The sequence below is a fragment of the Aethalodelphis obliquidens genome, unplaced genomic scaffold, assembly GCF_003676395.1.
Source record: "Aethalodelphis obliquidens isolate GAN/ISIS:26980383/991018 unplaced genomic scaffold, ASM367639v1 scaffold3, whole genome shotgun sequence".
Taxonomy (NCBI): Eukaryota; Metazoa; Chordata; class Mammalia; order Artiodactyla; family Delphinidae; genus Aethalodelphis; species Aethalodelphis obliquidens.
The window spans coordinates 57,057,256-57,074,157 of record NW_020837947.1 but is presented as its reverse complement, the minus strand read 5'-3'; the positions used below and the strand labels follow the sequence as shown (position 1 = coordinate 57,074,157).

The window sequence follows — 16,902 nt, the reverse complement described above, 5'->3', positions numbered from 1 at the left end:
CTTTGTTTCCTGTCCTCCTAAATGCAGGGATTTCTGTCATTTCCTCACTGCTGCTGGATAAATGAATATGTGAGTGAATGAATGAATAAAAGAGTGAATGAGTTGGAAATTCAGTTATATATGCAGCATTCCAAGAAAGAAATGCAAGTATTTTCTAATGAAAGAGACATTATGTGCACATTGGGATTCTTTCAGCTTTACCTAAAAATGACTTGTTTCAATCACTAGCATCCGTGTTGCTATATGGATTGAAGTTCTAATTATTTGGCTCTTAGAACAAGTATATTCATAACTTTACCATATTGTCACAAATATCAGTTCCTCAGTAAGATAATGCTCTAGTCACCTCCTTCTACCATAACGTCTAATTACCTCTCTTGGGGTCTCACATTTCTTTGTGAAAAGCTAACATAGCTGATATATAACACTCATTCACAGTCTTTGTATGTTTGGTATGTGTGACCAAATGCCTTTTAATATGTTCCATACTGATATTACATGAATATTAGTGAATAGTCTAGTATAAATGTCTATGAGACCGCTTAAGTAAATATGTGTTTAGTTGGTTATGTTTTATGCATATTTAGAATTCGTTTGCATTATCCAACTTCACATGTATTATTTACCTAGTGGGAATACTCAGCTTTCTGCCACTCTATTTTATCCTATGTACAAATTCACGTATGTTTTACAATATGCATAACGCTTCCACTAAATCATCCTGATGTTTGGTATATTTATCATATTTTATGAGGTGCTTATCTACAGCTAGGCGTTTACTTAATCACTCATTTTTTGTTTGTTTTCTTTTTGCTTTTCCTCACTGTAGACAAGTATCTGTTGGAAAAAAAAAAACAATTTGTGAGAGTCCCCAGAAAGCGAGTAAGCTCCACAAAGAAACTTTCATAGCAGATTTCCTGAAGAAAAACTTAATGTGTCAAAAGTAAGTAAAGCATAATTAATTTCTTGAAAGTTTTGTTTCCTTCTCCAGCTCATAAAAAGAAACCTCTCTTGAATAGCGGTCAGAGTGAAATCTAATTGCATGATATTTATTATTTCATTCTCAATTTTAATTGCTGCAATTAAAATAGTTAAGTGTTTAATGGCTTTCCACTTCACATTTTAAAAATCTGGTCATTTATCTGAAAAGGTTAAATCTGAAGAACTAAAATTGAGAATAATTTAGAAGCTAAGGGCAGGGGCGGGGGGGGGTGGATGAATAATTTGGTTACTTTTTCCTGTTCAATCAGCGCCTCACGAGAGTTTAGGAATAATTCTATTTATTTGTCTTTCTTATGTGAAGCTAACATAGGTGACCTAACGCAGGCCCTTATATCCAACTAGTTTGCTGGCTTGTTTGCAGACTATTTGATTATGTTCTTGATTTTTTTCATTAAAACCTTTATAAAGGCTAAGTGGCAATTTCATGTTGGAGAAATAAAGCAGTGAAAATTACTGTCACATATCTATCACCTAAGTGGAGTACTCGGGACGCCGTGCTTCAGTACCACAGCTTAGTATGTCAATGCTGTCAAATAATGTAAAAATCTTTTAATAGATACTTTGGACAGGAATTTCTCTGCTATGTTTAACCTAGAGGAATACACGTGATTGCAATTTAAATTGCAGGAAAAAAGAATTTTTTTTGTTTTTTTTTTGGCTGCGCAGTGCGGCTTGAGGGATCTTAGTTCCCTGACCAGGGATCGAACCTGGGCCCGGCAGTGAAAGCACCAAGTACTAACCACTGGACCACCAGGGAATTCTGCAGAAAATTTTTGTATCTGTTTGGAATTCAAAGGAATTTATTTTGATGGATTGATTCTCTGCCTTAGAAGAGAGATATTTAGAATGTTTTCAGTTTTATTTAGAAGTTGCCAAAAGAGAGAGGTCTTGTGTACCCTTCACCCAGTTTCTCCCGTGGAAAAATCTTAGATAATTATAATACTTTAATAGATTTTAAAAGTGAAGATACTTTTGATAGGCCTGTGCCTTCTGAGGCAGGACAGTTATAATGACACAGAATCAAGCCCACGAATTATCTCTGAGAACCAGAAACCAAATGCCATGATTCTTGGGGCAGCCCCAAGAATTCAGCTGCAATGCTCTGTATTTCCATCTGGTTTACTTAAATGAGTCCAGCCTATAATTTGACCTATTAGCAAAAGAGAAAAGCAGAAAGAATAAAGCAGAAAGGAACACACCTTCCCCACCCCCTTCCCACCCATATCTGTTCCCCTTGCCAAAAACAGTATTACTGGAGAGATGTTTACGAAACCTGTGACTTCTCAGGCTTATTCAGCTTTGTAAGTTTTGGGGGTCTTGTTCTCACTGTCATTCAGAATGGACACTCCAGGAGGATGAGAACCAAGTCTGTCACAGATCTGTCCATCACCTAACCATTGTTTTGAATTTTATAGTCAAGTATTATGTAGCCATTTCTCTATTAAAGACTGCAGATTAAAAAAGAATCTCCTGTTTTTCTTGAATAGAGTAGAAAGAGTTATTCTATCTGAAAAGATGGATTCTACCTTGTCTGATGAATTGCTGGGGGAAAAATAAAGTTGATTCAAAAGTAGACTTGCTGCCCTCTTTTATTTTTTCTCTTTGGTTCTGAGTCCAAGAACCTTTAACCTTTCTAGTCTCTTGGAATGCATTTTGTCTCTTGTCTCATTCTGTACGTAATCCCCTTGGGTAGTTCCCTCCAGGCTTCAGCGTCAGACATGATATCAAAACCTTGTGACTAGAGCAATTAAAAACAAGGTAATCTCAAGGAAATATAAATTAAAATACATTCAATATATATCCACCAGAATGGCTAAAATGAAAAAGACAGAAAATGCCAAATATTAGTGAGGAAGTAGAACATTTGGAACTCTCTTATATTGCTGGTGTGAGTATGAGTACATACAACCACTCTGGAAGGTGGCTTATCTACTAAATCTGAACATTAGCACATCCTATGACCCAGAAAGTCTACTTCCAGCTTTATATCCAACAGGAGTGTGTGTGTGTATACTTTCACCAAAAGAGATATACTAGAATGTTCATAACAGATGGTTCACAATAGCCCTCACCCCTTCCTCCAGAAGGGAAACTATTCAATTGCCTATCAGCAGCAGAGTGAATAGATGGTGTTGTATTCATCAGTGGAACACGGCACAGCAGCAAGAATGAACAGACACAGTGTATGATAAATGCGGATGAATCTCATAAACAAGATGAAGAATGAAAGGAACCAGACCCAAAATAAGACGTCGTGTATAATTCCATTTACATAAAGTATAGAAACAAGCAAAACAGGAGACCAGCTATTCTCGGTGAGGAGGGTTAGTGAGAGGAAGGGGCCACAAGGAGACCTTCCAGCGGCTGGTCATGTTCTGTTTTCTGATCTGGGTACCAGTTACACAGGGGTGCTCAGTTTGTAAAAGTTCATCTTCTTATACACTTTACTTCTCCAAGAATATCACCCTTGAATAAAAAGTTAAAAAATAAAAATAAAAACAAGGTGTCGTCACCTGCTGGCTTCCTCTGGTTTCTAGCCCTCCTTCAGACTGGCGCCCACCCTTCTCCTACTTCCGTTATGCACGGAGCAGGTGCAGCTCAGTGCTTGTTTTTTTCTTCCAATTGCTGTTCCCCTGCTCAACGTGACCATCTGTTGGCTGGAGAAGAGGGCAGGGCCACTGGGAAAGCAACAGGGAAGGGGAGCAGGGACCTTCCCTGCCCAAGTGGGAAGGTCTCCCCCCCACCCTCCAAAGAGTTATGCAGACCTGACAAGGAAATAGAAAAGTCCTTCTGCATGTAAGGTTTAAAATCTTGTTTATGAGAATCTGCTTCAAAATGAAATTCCCCCCAGTGTAAGTCACTTATCCCGGTTCAAAGGCTGAAAATAATCTTTACTAAAAAAGTCATTTAAAGTCTCCTTAAAATACATCTTTTAACTCTTTAACCATTTCAGCAACACCATCTCTCTTTTCCTTTGTTTTCTCCTTCTCTCTTTAAAAATTATACTTTTAAAATTATTTTTCTCCATGTCTTTTCAGGCATAACAATTTTAAGAAGTCTCCCATTTTCCTTTAAAGCAGTGACTGCAGACAGAACAATTGAAAGTCCTTTACCCTGGTACAAAGTAGTCGCTTGTAAAGGATTTTCCAGCTTCATTTGCCTGGGAGAAGCCCCTTCCCCTCCAATTTTTGTAACAGTTCTGTATCTTTTCTCTGTGACCTTGGCAGTAATGGCAACTTTTTAACACATATTCAGCCAATATTTCTTTTCTGAGCACCTCCTTGGGACCGGGCACCATTGTAAGTACTGAGGACATAGTGGTGACAAAAGAGATAATTAAGCAGAGCTTACATTGTAATTGGGATGAGTGGAAATAAACAGGTAATTGACAAAAAGAAATATACTATCAGAAGGAAATTGGGATCATGAAGAAATGGAATCAGAATGATACTAAAAATCATATGTGGGCAGGGACCAGAGACTCCTTGAAATGGGTGCAGAGGGAAGGCCTCCTTGAGCATGGAATGCCTGGGTTGAGTCCTAGGTGACAAGAAAGAGCAGCCATGAGAAGATTATATTTGAGAGAGCATGAGAAACAGGCTGCAGAGAACATCAACTAGCTGCCTCCTTCAGACCAGCCATTTCCCCCAAATACAGACGCTAGAGCATATTGTCTTGTTGACTACTTTCCAAGGAGAGAATTTTGCAATTTTATGTCCATATCTATATTTATATAGATCTATATAAATACAAATATATATGTAAATCCATGAAAATACTTCTGAGAGACCAAGATTTAAAATAAGTTAAATTTAAGGAAAATATGGGCATAAGATATGAGATAATAAAAAAGTTAAAATAACTTTATTTGGTTAATACTCTATTCCTATATTAAATGAACAGAAAACTTGTTACCATTTATAATTTTAGGTACCTATACATAAATACATAGAAAGTTATAAGCTATCTCAGTTCTATTAACTAAGGAGAGTTCTTGAGGGCTATATCTGGATAAAAATACAAATTCATGAACTGGTAATTTTTATAGTTCCCCATCACAAGCAATAACTCAGGGGATCTACATGGGGCATCTGGTAATCAAACTAAACATTCCCAGTTCCAGATGCAAGACATAATTAATTGGCTAACTGCCTTAAAATGTTAGGCCTTAATGTTTATTAAAAATAGATGATGAAAAAAAAGAAAAAAGTTTAAAATTGTTTTTCATTTTTTCTGAAAAATATCTTTATTATCACTATCTTTAGCAAATTTGATTTTAAAATCACTTACTTTCTCCAAGTTTTGAGGTGGAGAAAATACAATACCGTAGTATCATGGGGAGGGGGAGAATTTCAATATTGGCCAAGAGAATTTTGAAGCAGTGAACTGGGATAAGAAAGGAAGTGAGGGGTGAGTGAAGGTCTCAAGTCAAATGGGGCAGAAGAAAGGACCCAAGTAGTTGTGACAAATAGAGGGAGGACAGCTGCTGACCAGCCTGGTGACCTTATTTATTATATGCAGAGGAGAGCTGGCCAATGACTGAAAGGAAGAAAACCATATCCTCCCTTGGGGACAAGGTATAAAGATCAAGGGATCTGTGAAGTCTTGTGTGTCTCACAATGATGATGACGGTGATAATGACCCAGCAGTCCCTAGAGTGTGACACCACAGTGAAGGGGAGGAAAAACATACCCACAAGGAAATGAGGAGCATTTTGCAGTAGATGGAAAGGCTTCATTTGATTTCAAACACTTTTGAAAGGAACCCACGCCTCTCCCAGATTAGAATTGTCTCCCTTCCTGTCACATCCCTTGAGTAGAACAAAATTTAGGGAATGTCCATAGGGTTAAGATTCTTTGTATTAGGGAATGGGGGGGCACCCATGCACTGGCAGCTTTTCCCTTCCTCCTGTGAAAATGTACCATATCCCTCTCTTAATAAAAAAACAGAAGAGGATAGAAGAAGTTTTAGACAGAGGTTATTACCATAATGCAAACAGTATTTTGAGTAAAAGGAAAGACGACTCTAGAAGTATGCTGTCTCTTAACAATACAAGGAGTCAGAGGAAACAGATGTTCCGGCTGTTATTCAGTCTTACACACCCACTCTCTTTCCTCATCACCTTCTCCATCACTTCTCAGTCATGAATAAGTTATAGCATTGACCACATTTTACTGTGTTTTGAATTCATTTTCATGGATCTATCTATCCATTTGAATAAAAATGCCCTGCTATATATCTCACAAAGAAAAGACCTTCTAAAAATGTAAAACCTTAAGCACAAGATGAAGAAAGGCATAAGGAGAATTTGGGTTTCAGGACTAATGCTATTTTTGTGGATTCTTCCAAAACAAGATGAAGCATGCACATCACCAGATAAATTTGGGTTTCATTCTATCACAAAAAAATTAGTCGTGAAACTGCATAAAAATTATTATCTTATTTTGGAAGCAGTAACACTCAGAAAGCATGCTAAGTGTGGATGACAGAAGGCCACCCATGCACTGATGTGTAATGTGAAATGAGGACCCCACAACAAAGTAGAAACTCTATACACTGAAACCCCACCTCACATGTAAAAGCATAAATAACAATTGCTGAAAAACTCTCTTCTCTGCAAGGTGTTTAGGACCCAAGATACTACTGAGATGAAGAGTTAAGAAAAGCGGTCACAGCCAGTGTTAGATTGCACATAACAGCTGCCACTGAGTCTGCCTGTGAAAGGTGTGAAAGCAAAGCTCACACATTGGTTCCCACATCCACAGCCTCCCTTAAGGGCCGCCGTTGGCAGCAAGAGTCAACTGTGCAAATGAAGTGAGTCATACTGAACAGAAACAGGCAGCCAGGGCAGGAAGCCTGTGACATGTCACAACCTCTCAGATGCCCTGGTCTCCTTCTCCTTCCTCCCAAGGTAAACCATTTGGAAAACTCTGAATTTTTTCTCATTATGAATTAATCTCAAAAAAATAGAAATTTTATTGATATTTCTCCAATCATCATTCCACTTACTTGTATAGACTGTTATTTTGGAGGCTACATTGCTAAAGCAACTGAGAGTCCCCAGATAGAGAATGATTTTGGAAATAAGGCTAATTCTGCTTAAGTACCATTTCATTTCAATTGAAGAAGACACAAATAAAGGGAAAGATATTCGTTGCTCATGGATTGGAAGAATTAATATTGTTAAAATGTCCATATTATGTAAAGTGATCTACATATTCAATGCAATGCTTATCAAAACTCCAATGGCATTTTTCACAGAAATAGAATAAACAATTCTAAAATTTGTATGGAACCACTAAAGACCTTGAATAGCCAAAGCAATCTAGAGAAAGAAAGACAGAGCTAGAGACATCATGTTCCCTGATCTGAAGGTATACTACAAAGCTATAGTGATCAAAACAGTAAGGTATTGGCAGAAAAACAGACACATAAATCAATGGAAAAGAACAGAGAGTCCAGAAATAAACCCACGCAAATATGGCCAACTAATTTATGACAAAGGAGGCAAGGATATACAATGGGAAAAAGACAGTCTTCAAAACATGGTGTTGGGAAAACTGGACAGCCACATGCAAAAGAATAAAACTGGGCCATATATCTTACACCATATACAAAAATTAACTCAAAATTAAGTAAAGACTTGAATGTAAAGCTAGAAATCATAAAACTCCTAGAAGAAAAACAATCTCCCTGAGATTGGTGTTAGCAATGTTTTTTTGGATCTGACTCCAAAAACAATTGCAACAAAAGCAAAATGAAAAAAATGGGACTACAGCAAACTAAAAAGCTTCTGCACAGCAATGAAACTATCAACAAAATAAAAAGACAGTTACTTAATGGAAGCAGATATTTGCCAACCATGTATCTGATAAGGGGTTAATATCCCAAATATGTAAAGTCATACACTCAATAACCACAGCGACAGCAATAACAATAACAACAACAATCTGATTTAAAAATGGACAAGGATCTGAATAGACATTTCCACATCACTAATCATCAGGGAAATGCAAAACAAAACACGATTATGCTTCTGCCTCAAGGATCTTTGCATTTGCTATTTCCTCTTCCCAGAATCTTCCTCCAGATTTTCGCATAGCTCACATCTTCACTTCCTTCAAAGCTCTGCCGAAGCCTGTATAAACTATCACCCACATATCCCCATTCCTTTCTAGCACTCATCTTTCTTTTTATCATAATGCATATCACCAACTGGGGGAATAGGGCAGTGGACACAGGACATAAAAGCCAAAGTGGACCCCGAGTGAGTGAGCCCCTCGGGAATCAGTAAGAACTTTCTCGAGGATTTTGGGGCCTGACTCACTCCTTCATCCTCCATTGTACTTGTGGGGTAGAGAGGCTTCAGTGGCGCCCTCTGTGTTACTTGACCAAACTTCCCTTGTATATAAAGCCTCTTTTAATGCTAACCTTTACAGAAATGTAGTGACTTGAAGACAAATATTAAGTTACTTACGAACTATGTCCAGGCTAAAAATAAAAAGGTAATTTCACCATTGTCTTCTAGAAAATTATTTCTTCCTTTCTGTTAAAAAGGTTTTCTTTCCCCCTCTGTGTTTGCTTCGGTGCCTCAGATTTCTTTTATTTCCCTTAAAAACAGAAGAAATCTAGAGTTAAAGCGGGTCTAAAACTGAGTAGTGAGGAATGTTCCTCATTGTCTACATATATTCATTCTATTTAAAACATAATGAACTTTATGTACATTAAACACGGACTTATCTTGCCAGTTCATATGTAACTTTTAAAAAAAATTTTTTTTACCTGGACCATTTTTAAAGTCTTTACTGAATTTGTTACAATATTGCTTCTACTTTTTATGTTTTGTTTTTTTGGCCACGAAGCATGTGAGATCTTAGCTCCCCAACCAGGGATCAAAGCCACACCCCCTGCATTGGAAGGTGAAGTCTTAATCACTGGAACGCCAGGGAAGTCCCCACATGTACCTTTTAGTATTACTCTGATATTAGAATTTCTAAGTTCAAATAATTATTTTTATAAAAATTTGGAGATGCAAGCCATACTATTCTTTTTTTTTTTGCAAGCCATATTATTCTTGCTACCCAGTCATAACAATATTTCCTGGTTAGTATCTTCATATTAAAGTACATAGGAAATTTATCAGACCTTATTGCAGCAATGTCTAAGTTACTGTTCAAAGTCTTTCTGTAGAAATGTGGTAGGAAACATTATTTGAAGCAAGCATGGCATTGTCTGGAGCTCAGAAGTCTATTTTGAAACAATAGACTTTCATGTAAAGATAATTTGATACCCTAATGGGTTTGAAGTCATAGTTAAACACACTTAACCCATCACACATCCCAGAATTAGTGTGCATACACCACGATTATGCTATTGTTGAAAAATACATAATGCAACTTGCAGATCTACGAAGGTGGTCTAGAGGAGAGCCCCCTTCCTTTACACTGCTCATGCTGTTGATCAGCTGCTCCAGTGAACCCAGAAAAGTTGACAATTAATGATAGGGACCCCAGGGTTTCACGAGAGTTTGCAGCTGTGATTCTCCTGGGTTCTGGCAGTGCCAGGATTAAGGCTTATTGGAGCTGCTGACGCCTGTGCTGTCTTGTCTAGCATCCTGGAAATGAAAAGGAGACAGAAATTGAAGAAAGGAGGGCTTGTCTCAGATAGTAACTCTTACCTCCATCAGCGGAAATGAGGTCTCTTCCCCAGCCCCTTCAATGAAATAACTCATTTCCATGACCACTGCTCCCCACTGCCAACCACTGACCCCTCTCTGCCACTCTCTTTTACATGGTCCTCCAATTCAAGAAACAAAATGTTTAGAACAATGACACAATCCCCCACTTTCATCAAACTTTCTGCTTCACGTGATGCTACCCACTAGAATACCTTAAGCCAAAGAAAGGTGATAGTTTGTTTTTGGTTTTTCTGCTTGTTTTTTTAGCAGTACGTGGGTCTCTCACTGTTGTGGCCTCTCCCGTTGCGGAGCACAGGCTCCGGACGCGCAGGCTCAGCGGCCATGGCTCACGGGCCTAGCCGCTCCACGGCATGTGGGATCTTCCCGGACCGGGGCACGAACCGTGTCCCCTGCATCGGCAGGCGGACTCTCAACCACTGTGCCACCAGGGAAGCCCCTTCCAGTGTATTTTTAATTTCAGTTATTGCATTGTTCATCACTGTTTGTTTGCTCTTTAGTTCTTCTAGGTCCTTGTTAAACGTTTCTCCATTCTATTTCCAAGATTTTGGATCATCTTTACTATCATTACTCTGAATTCTTTTTCAGGTAGGCTGCCTATTTCCTCTTCATTTATTTGGTCTTTTAGGTTTTTACCTTGCTCCTTCACCTGTAACATATTTTTTGGTCATTTCATTTTTTTTTTTTTTTTGATGGGTGGGGCTGTAATCCTGTCTTGCTGGTTGTTTGGCCAGAGGCATCCAGCACTGCAGTTTGCAGGCAATTGGGTAGATCCGGGTCTTGGAGCTGAGATGAGGACCTCCGGGAGGCCTTACTCCAATTAATATTCCCTGGGGTCTGAGGTTCTCTGTTAGTCCAGCGGTTTGGACTCAGTGCTCCCACCACAGGAGCTCAGCCCTGACCCCCGTCCTGGGAACCAAGATCCTGCAAGCCACGCGACATGCAAAAGAAAAGAAAAGAAAAAAAAAGGAGCAGTACAATAACAAATAAAAAATAAAATAAAGTTAGAAAGATAAAAAATATACTAGGAAAAATAAAAATACAGTTGAAACAACTACAACGAGGCATAACAGAACCACAACAGAAAAAAGAAATTAAAAAAAAAAGGTAACACACCAAAAGGAGCAGAACAATAACAAAGTATAAAGGATAAAATAAAATTAGAAAAATAAAATATTTATTAGAAAAAATAAAAATATAAATGAATTAGCAACAAGGTAAAACAGAACCACAACCTAAAAGAAGAAAAAAGGCTGGAAAAGACCTTGGCTGTGGGTGGTGGAGCTTAAGCAGGGGCAGGGTTTATGGTAGGGGCGAGGCCCAGGCTTAGGACCTGAGCAGCAGCGGAAAGGTAGCACATCGCGAGCCAGGCCTCTGGAGTGTGGAATTCCAGAGTTTGGAGGTAAGGCCCTGGGTGAGGGTGTGTGGGTGGAGTTTAGGCCCAGCACAGTTGGAGGAGGTCTCCGAGTGCCACCTCTAGAGGTAGGGCCCTGAGTGGGGATGTAGGGGCAGGGCTTAGGCTCTGCGATGCTGGAGGGAGCCTCTGAGGGCAGAAGATTAGGCCCAGGAGCCCAAGAGGCTCCCCGGTGCCCAAGTGGGCAGAGAAAGCACTGGCCACACCCCCTTCTGTTTCTCTGCTCTCCTGAGCGTCTGCCCCAGTCACCGCTGAATTGTGGGTGGGTCCCACCAGGTGTGGGAACTCCTCCCCTCCCCCCAATGCCCCCTGTTGGTCCGGCCTTTACTACTTTTGCTCCCCCTTCCCTCCTTCCCACTCCCTCAGGACCCGCACAGATGTAGGGGACCTCGGTGGGCAGAGGATCAGGCCTGGGATCTCAGCATGCTGGCCATGCTCCCTTCTGATCCTCTGCCCTCCCAACGGTTCCCCCCTTTCCCACTCCTGGCGTGGGATCCCTTCCCCTCCCCCAGCTGCCCCTCAGGGGGACCATTCCAGCCCCACCTCCACTTCTCCTCACTGCTCATTCCCTCCCACATCCTACCTGGTCCCTGGGGGTTCCTCCCATCCCCTTAAGTGTCCGTGGTCCCCCACCAGTGCCTGGTAGGTGCCCTAGTTGTGCAGAGACTCGAATTCCACATCCTCCTAGTCCGCCATCTTGACTCCGCCCACTATAATAGCCATTTGATGTCCAAAATGGTTCTTTTCAAGATCAATAATAACTGACATTTATTGAACACTTACTATTGAACACTTAACCACTATTTAAGCTTTTTACTTGTATTTACTCATTTAATCCTCCCAGTAACCCAATACTTAGGTATTATTATATTGGGGATTGTTATTCGTATTTCTCAAGTGACAAAAAGATTAAGTGATTCAACCAAGGTCACACAGAAAGTAGCTGAACAGGAACCAGACAGACTGGTTGCAGATTTGTAAGATTTTTTATAAGCTTTGTTTCTTTGAAACAAAAAGATCTATAATTGTAAAGAGTAAACAAAACTTAACGGCACACCTACTTTAACACAGAAACAAACAAACAAAAAACAAAAGAACAAAGGCAAAAGCCATTCAACGGTGTGCTGAACATGGTTTTCACTGTTGAACTCTTTCAAATTGTGCAGAGCACTCCAAAAGGAGACGATATACTCCCTCGAGAACTGAACCCGGACCCAGGTATGACTTACTGGGCAATCACATCTCATCCATTCATTTACGATTTGACGGATAGGACAAGGAACAGAAACTTAACAGTTAAATGGCAAACAGCTGCTGTGAGTGCCCCTCACCCCCAAACAACTACAGAACTCCTACTCTCACACCTTGCTATGATCTTTGATCACAGCAATAAGACTAAGATATTTCTGACGGAGTTAAATTTAAATTTCCCAGACAGATATGTAGTAAAAATATAGAGTTCATCTTTCCTTTAAACTATGTGAAACAAAGTAGGACATATTGACTTCACTAAGCATGGGATTTCACAGTGGATGGGCCTAACCAACCCTAAAATGTAATAATCTTCTTCTGACCAGTTTACAAGTGGAAGGACATCTTATAGTTTGGTCCATAAGTGAACTTGGACAAAGAAACAAATACAGGGATATAAAAATACAGGGATATAAAAGATAAGAGTAAATAAAATAGGTATAATACTGTACTGTTGCTTAGAGAATAACACACACACTCACACATGGAAAATTAATGCAACACTTATAAATTGGACTATGGTTTTAAAGAATCAAATAAGGAACTTGGATGGGAAATGCAGGGGCTGGCATGGAAATGATGAAGAGATCTATTTTAAAAAGAGATGACAGGGTAATAGAAGAACTCTTGTGGGTGAAACCCATACTGTGAACATATTTCCATATCAATAAACATAACTCTACAAGGCTGTTCTTAATGTTGCCCAGTAACTCGTAAAATTGTACAATGGTTTATGTGGTATCAAGGTGTCTCTGGCTTGTTCATTTTTGTAAACACATTTTGTGTGTTTGTCTGATCCTTTCCTTAGGGTAAATTACTTAGGCTACAGGGTGGAAATTGCCTTACTACAACTTGGTGTGTAAAAAAATACTAACTTTCTTATTTCTTACTGCTTATTAATTTTCTTCTTCTTATTTAACCTAGAATTGATATGATCTTGCTGAGGAATCTGTATTCCCACTCAATATTTGAAAAACCTTAAATTAGCTAATTAAAGATAATAACCTAGTCACTAGTTTAACTCAATCCTTTTCCGGCATAAATACACTCAGTTCAAAATTGAAGCCACCTATCTAGGCAATACCGTCTGCCCTCCGTATTCATGAGTTTCCCAGACATGCATATGGAGGCTGATTGCCTTCTTTGTGCTGTGCGTTTTATGTAAGGGACTTGAGCATTCGAGGATTTTGGTATCCACAGGGGTCCTGGAACCAATCCCCTGTGGATACCAAGGGACGACTGTACCTCTTCTCTTTTTAACTTAAAAAAAATTTTTTTTACTTTTTATTTTATATTGGAGTATAGTTGATTAACAATGCTGTGTTAGTTTCAGCAAAATGATTCAGCCATACATATAAATGTACCTTTTCCTTCTCAAACTCTGTTCCCATTTAGGTGGTTACACAATATTGCGCAGAGTTCCCTGTGCTAAGCAGTAGGTCCTTATTGGTTATCCATATTACATATAGCAGTGTGTACGTGTACCTTGTCTCTTGAGGTTTTTAAACTTTGCCTCCTCCTCCGCAGGACGCCATCTGGGTGCAGGGGTAGCTTGTAAATGGGAATAGCTCTGTGGGGGAAGGTCTCATTCTACTGGTCCCTGGGCACCAGCCTGAACTTGTGTAGCCCCATAAGCGGAGTCTGCAGCGAATAAATCCCTTGTTCTACTCTCTGGCCTGGGCCATTCCCAGAGACTGGTCTGGGAGCTTATCCACGCCCCACCCTCAGCGCACTGGTACCTTCAGGTTGCCCCTTCACCGGCTACCATCCTTGAAAGATGCACCACTTTAATTCTCAGTTGTGTACGGAATTCTTCCGCGGGCCTTTGACAATCGCTGCTTCATTTCTAGCTATGTACAGCCCATGGAGACCCACCCCTCTCTACTTTAAGCTACTCGTGTTGCCATTTCTACTCTCCCACTGGCACAGGACACTCTGCAAGTCTCCTGAAAGGGTAGCAAATGAAAAACAGAGGACATGCTTTGGTTTCCCATTCAAAACACTCCCTTTCTGTGATGTTCAAACGGGAAGGGTGGAAACAAGGACATTTGCCTTTGACTCCTTGCCTTCTCTCCCTTTCTCTCTGGCTTCTCCTCTTTAGCCCCAGGAAAGGCTTACATAATATTCTAGATTTTTCCCTGCTTTATCATCTATTCTGTGGTCAGGCCTTGAAGTTCTAACTCATTGAAATGTACACACTTTTCCCGTTTCTCATTAAAGTCTGGCTTTTGAAAAATCAAAAGAACTCGCTTTTAGGCTATTAATTCACAGTGGATTCAATATTCTCCGTTTTGAAATTTAAAGTTGGGCAATGATTCCCTTTTTTTGGCAGCCTCCCTCCCCACTTCCCCATGGCAATGAATTCCACTGATCCACTGGGTGGAGCAGCTGCCAAAGAACTCTAGAAAGGGCCTTGCCACATAGCACAGAGGTTTAATGTCTCACAAAACGCATCCCTCATACCACTAGAAGTAGAATTGTTGAGTCAAAGGAAATACGTTTTATCTATTCCTTATAAATTTGGCAGTATTTTAACTCTAACCATTTTCATCTTCATCTCAGCCATTATTCCTTAAAGACTTTTAATACCTTTACTAAATTATCCTCCAGTAGCATATGATGCATGTCCTTTTAAAATCCAAAATGTGTTAATATAAAAAATGAGTATTAACATGTTTTAATATTTGTCAAATTGATAAATAATAGTATCTCATTGCTTTAGCTGCTAAAAACTATGAACAAATTGGATGATAATTTGGTGGTTATATCCATTTATTCATTCGATAAAAATGTATAGGATTTTATATGTGTGTTAGGCAACGGAAAACATCCGCAAGACGTGACTCTATGACTCATATTCAAGAGGCTCACAGTCTAATGGAGACTGCTTGTAAATAAACAATTACCTTTGAGCATCAAAATGAAGAAGGACAAGAATGGGAATAGCACGTTAAATATTTTTTAAAAGTTCACAGGGCTTCCCTGGTGGCACAGTGGTTGAGAGTCCGCCTGCCGATGCAGGGGACACGGGTTCGTGCCCCGGTCCGGGAAGATCCCACATGCCGTGGAGCGGCTAGGCCCGTGAGCCATGGCCACTGAGCCTGCGCGTCCGGAGCCTGTGCTCTGCAGCGGGAGAGGCCACAACAGTGAGAGGCCCGCGTACCGCTAAAAAAAAAAAAAAAAGTTCACAAATACAAAATGATACTTTAGAACCTTATTTTTTACGAGAGAGATGGAGAAAAGGAGAAACTTTCTTTATTAAAATTTTAAAAAGTCAGCTAATAAATGTAGAAGGAATGATAAAAACAGAAAGTCATCGTTTTACTAGCACTATAAAAAAATTTGCTCAGTTAGGATCATCCTTGGATGCTAGAATTATTGGATGAAAGCTTGTTGGGAGCAGTATATGGAGAAATTGAGTTGAGAGACACTATTTACTAGATTACCAAATTTAACAACACTAATAGCAAAGACTGGCATCATGTGACTTTGATATGATTCAGTAAAGGATATACAATGTCATCTATGTAATATTCTTGCCCAAAATAATTAACCTAAATTAATCATAAAGAAACATTCAAGCTGACAAATTCAAATGGAGGGATATTCTGAAAACAACTGTCCAGGGTTCTAAGAAAACATCAACAACACAAAAGCTCCCTCTTTATCTACCCCCATCCTCCTCAAAAGACTAGGAAACTGTTCTAGATTAAAGAAGAAAAAAGAGATATAACAACTAAATAAAACAAGTTTTATTGTTGATTGGATCCTGAATCCAGAAAAACCAAAAAAGCCATTTAAGAAATAATTGGGCAATGAGGGAATATTTGTATAGGAGCATGCATATTAGATAACAATACTGTGTCAATATTAAATTTTCTGGTTGTGGTTGTGAAGGAAAATGTACTTATCATTAGGAGATGCATATTGAAGTAGCTAGAGGTGAACATAGTAATGTTTACCGATAATTCTCAAATGACAGATATAAAAATGAGGGTGGAGGGAGACAGAAAGCAAATATGGCAAAGTGCTAACAATCCATGGATCTAGGGGGAGAGTATATGGTTATCCATGGTGCCATTTGGTAAGCTTTTCATAGGTTTGAATTATTTGAAATAAAAGCTTGGGAAATTTTTTTAAATGATTGTAAAAAGAAAAATAAATAATTGCCGTACCTTATAAAAATGCCATGAGAAAGGTAGTGGTAATGGACAGTATGCCATAAAGAACAGGGTGGCACCAACCATTCTCCACCAAAAAATCCCTGAATAGTTAAAGCAATCTTGAGAAAGAAGAACAAAGCTGGAGGCATCACACGTCAGTACTTCAAACTATATTGCAAAGCTATAGTAATAAAAACAGTATGGTATTTACATAAACACATGCACATAGAGCAATGGAACAGAATAGAGAGCCCAGGTGTAGACCCATGCACATATGTTCAAGTAATTCATGACAAAGGAGCCAAGAATACACAATAGAGAAGGGATAGTTTCTTTAATAAATGGTGTTGGGAAAACTGGGCAACCACATGCAAAAG

At 39.3% G+C, this 16,902-nt stretch overlaps 1 long non-coding RNA gene across 1 annotated transcript in view; it reads left to right on the top strand.

Moving 5' to 3' along the window:
* The first annotated feature begins 805 nt into the window (after positions 1-805).
* The window catches only part of LOC113611157 (uncharacterized), a 35,129-nt gene continuing 19,032 nt past the window's right edge, over positions 806-16,902 (top strand). The window contains exon 1 of the long non-coding RNA XR_003429369.1: positions 806-943. This is a non-coding gene — a long non-coding RNA (uncharacterized LOC113611157). The remainder of the gene's footprint in view (positions 944-16,902) is intronic.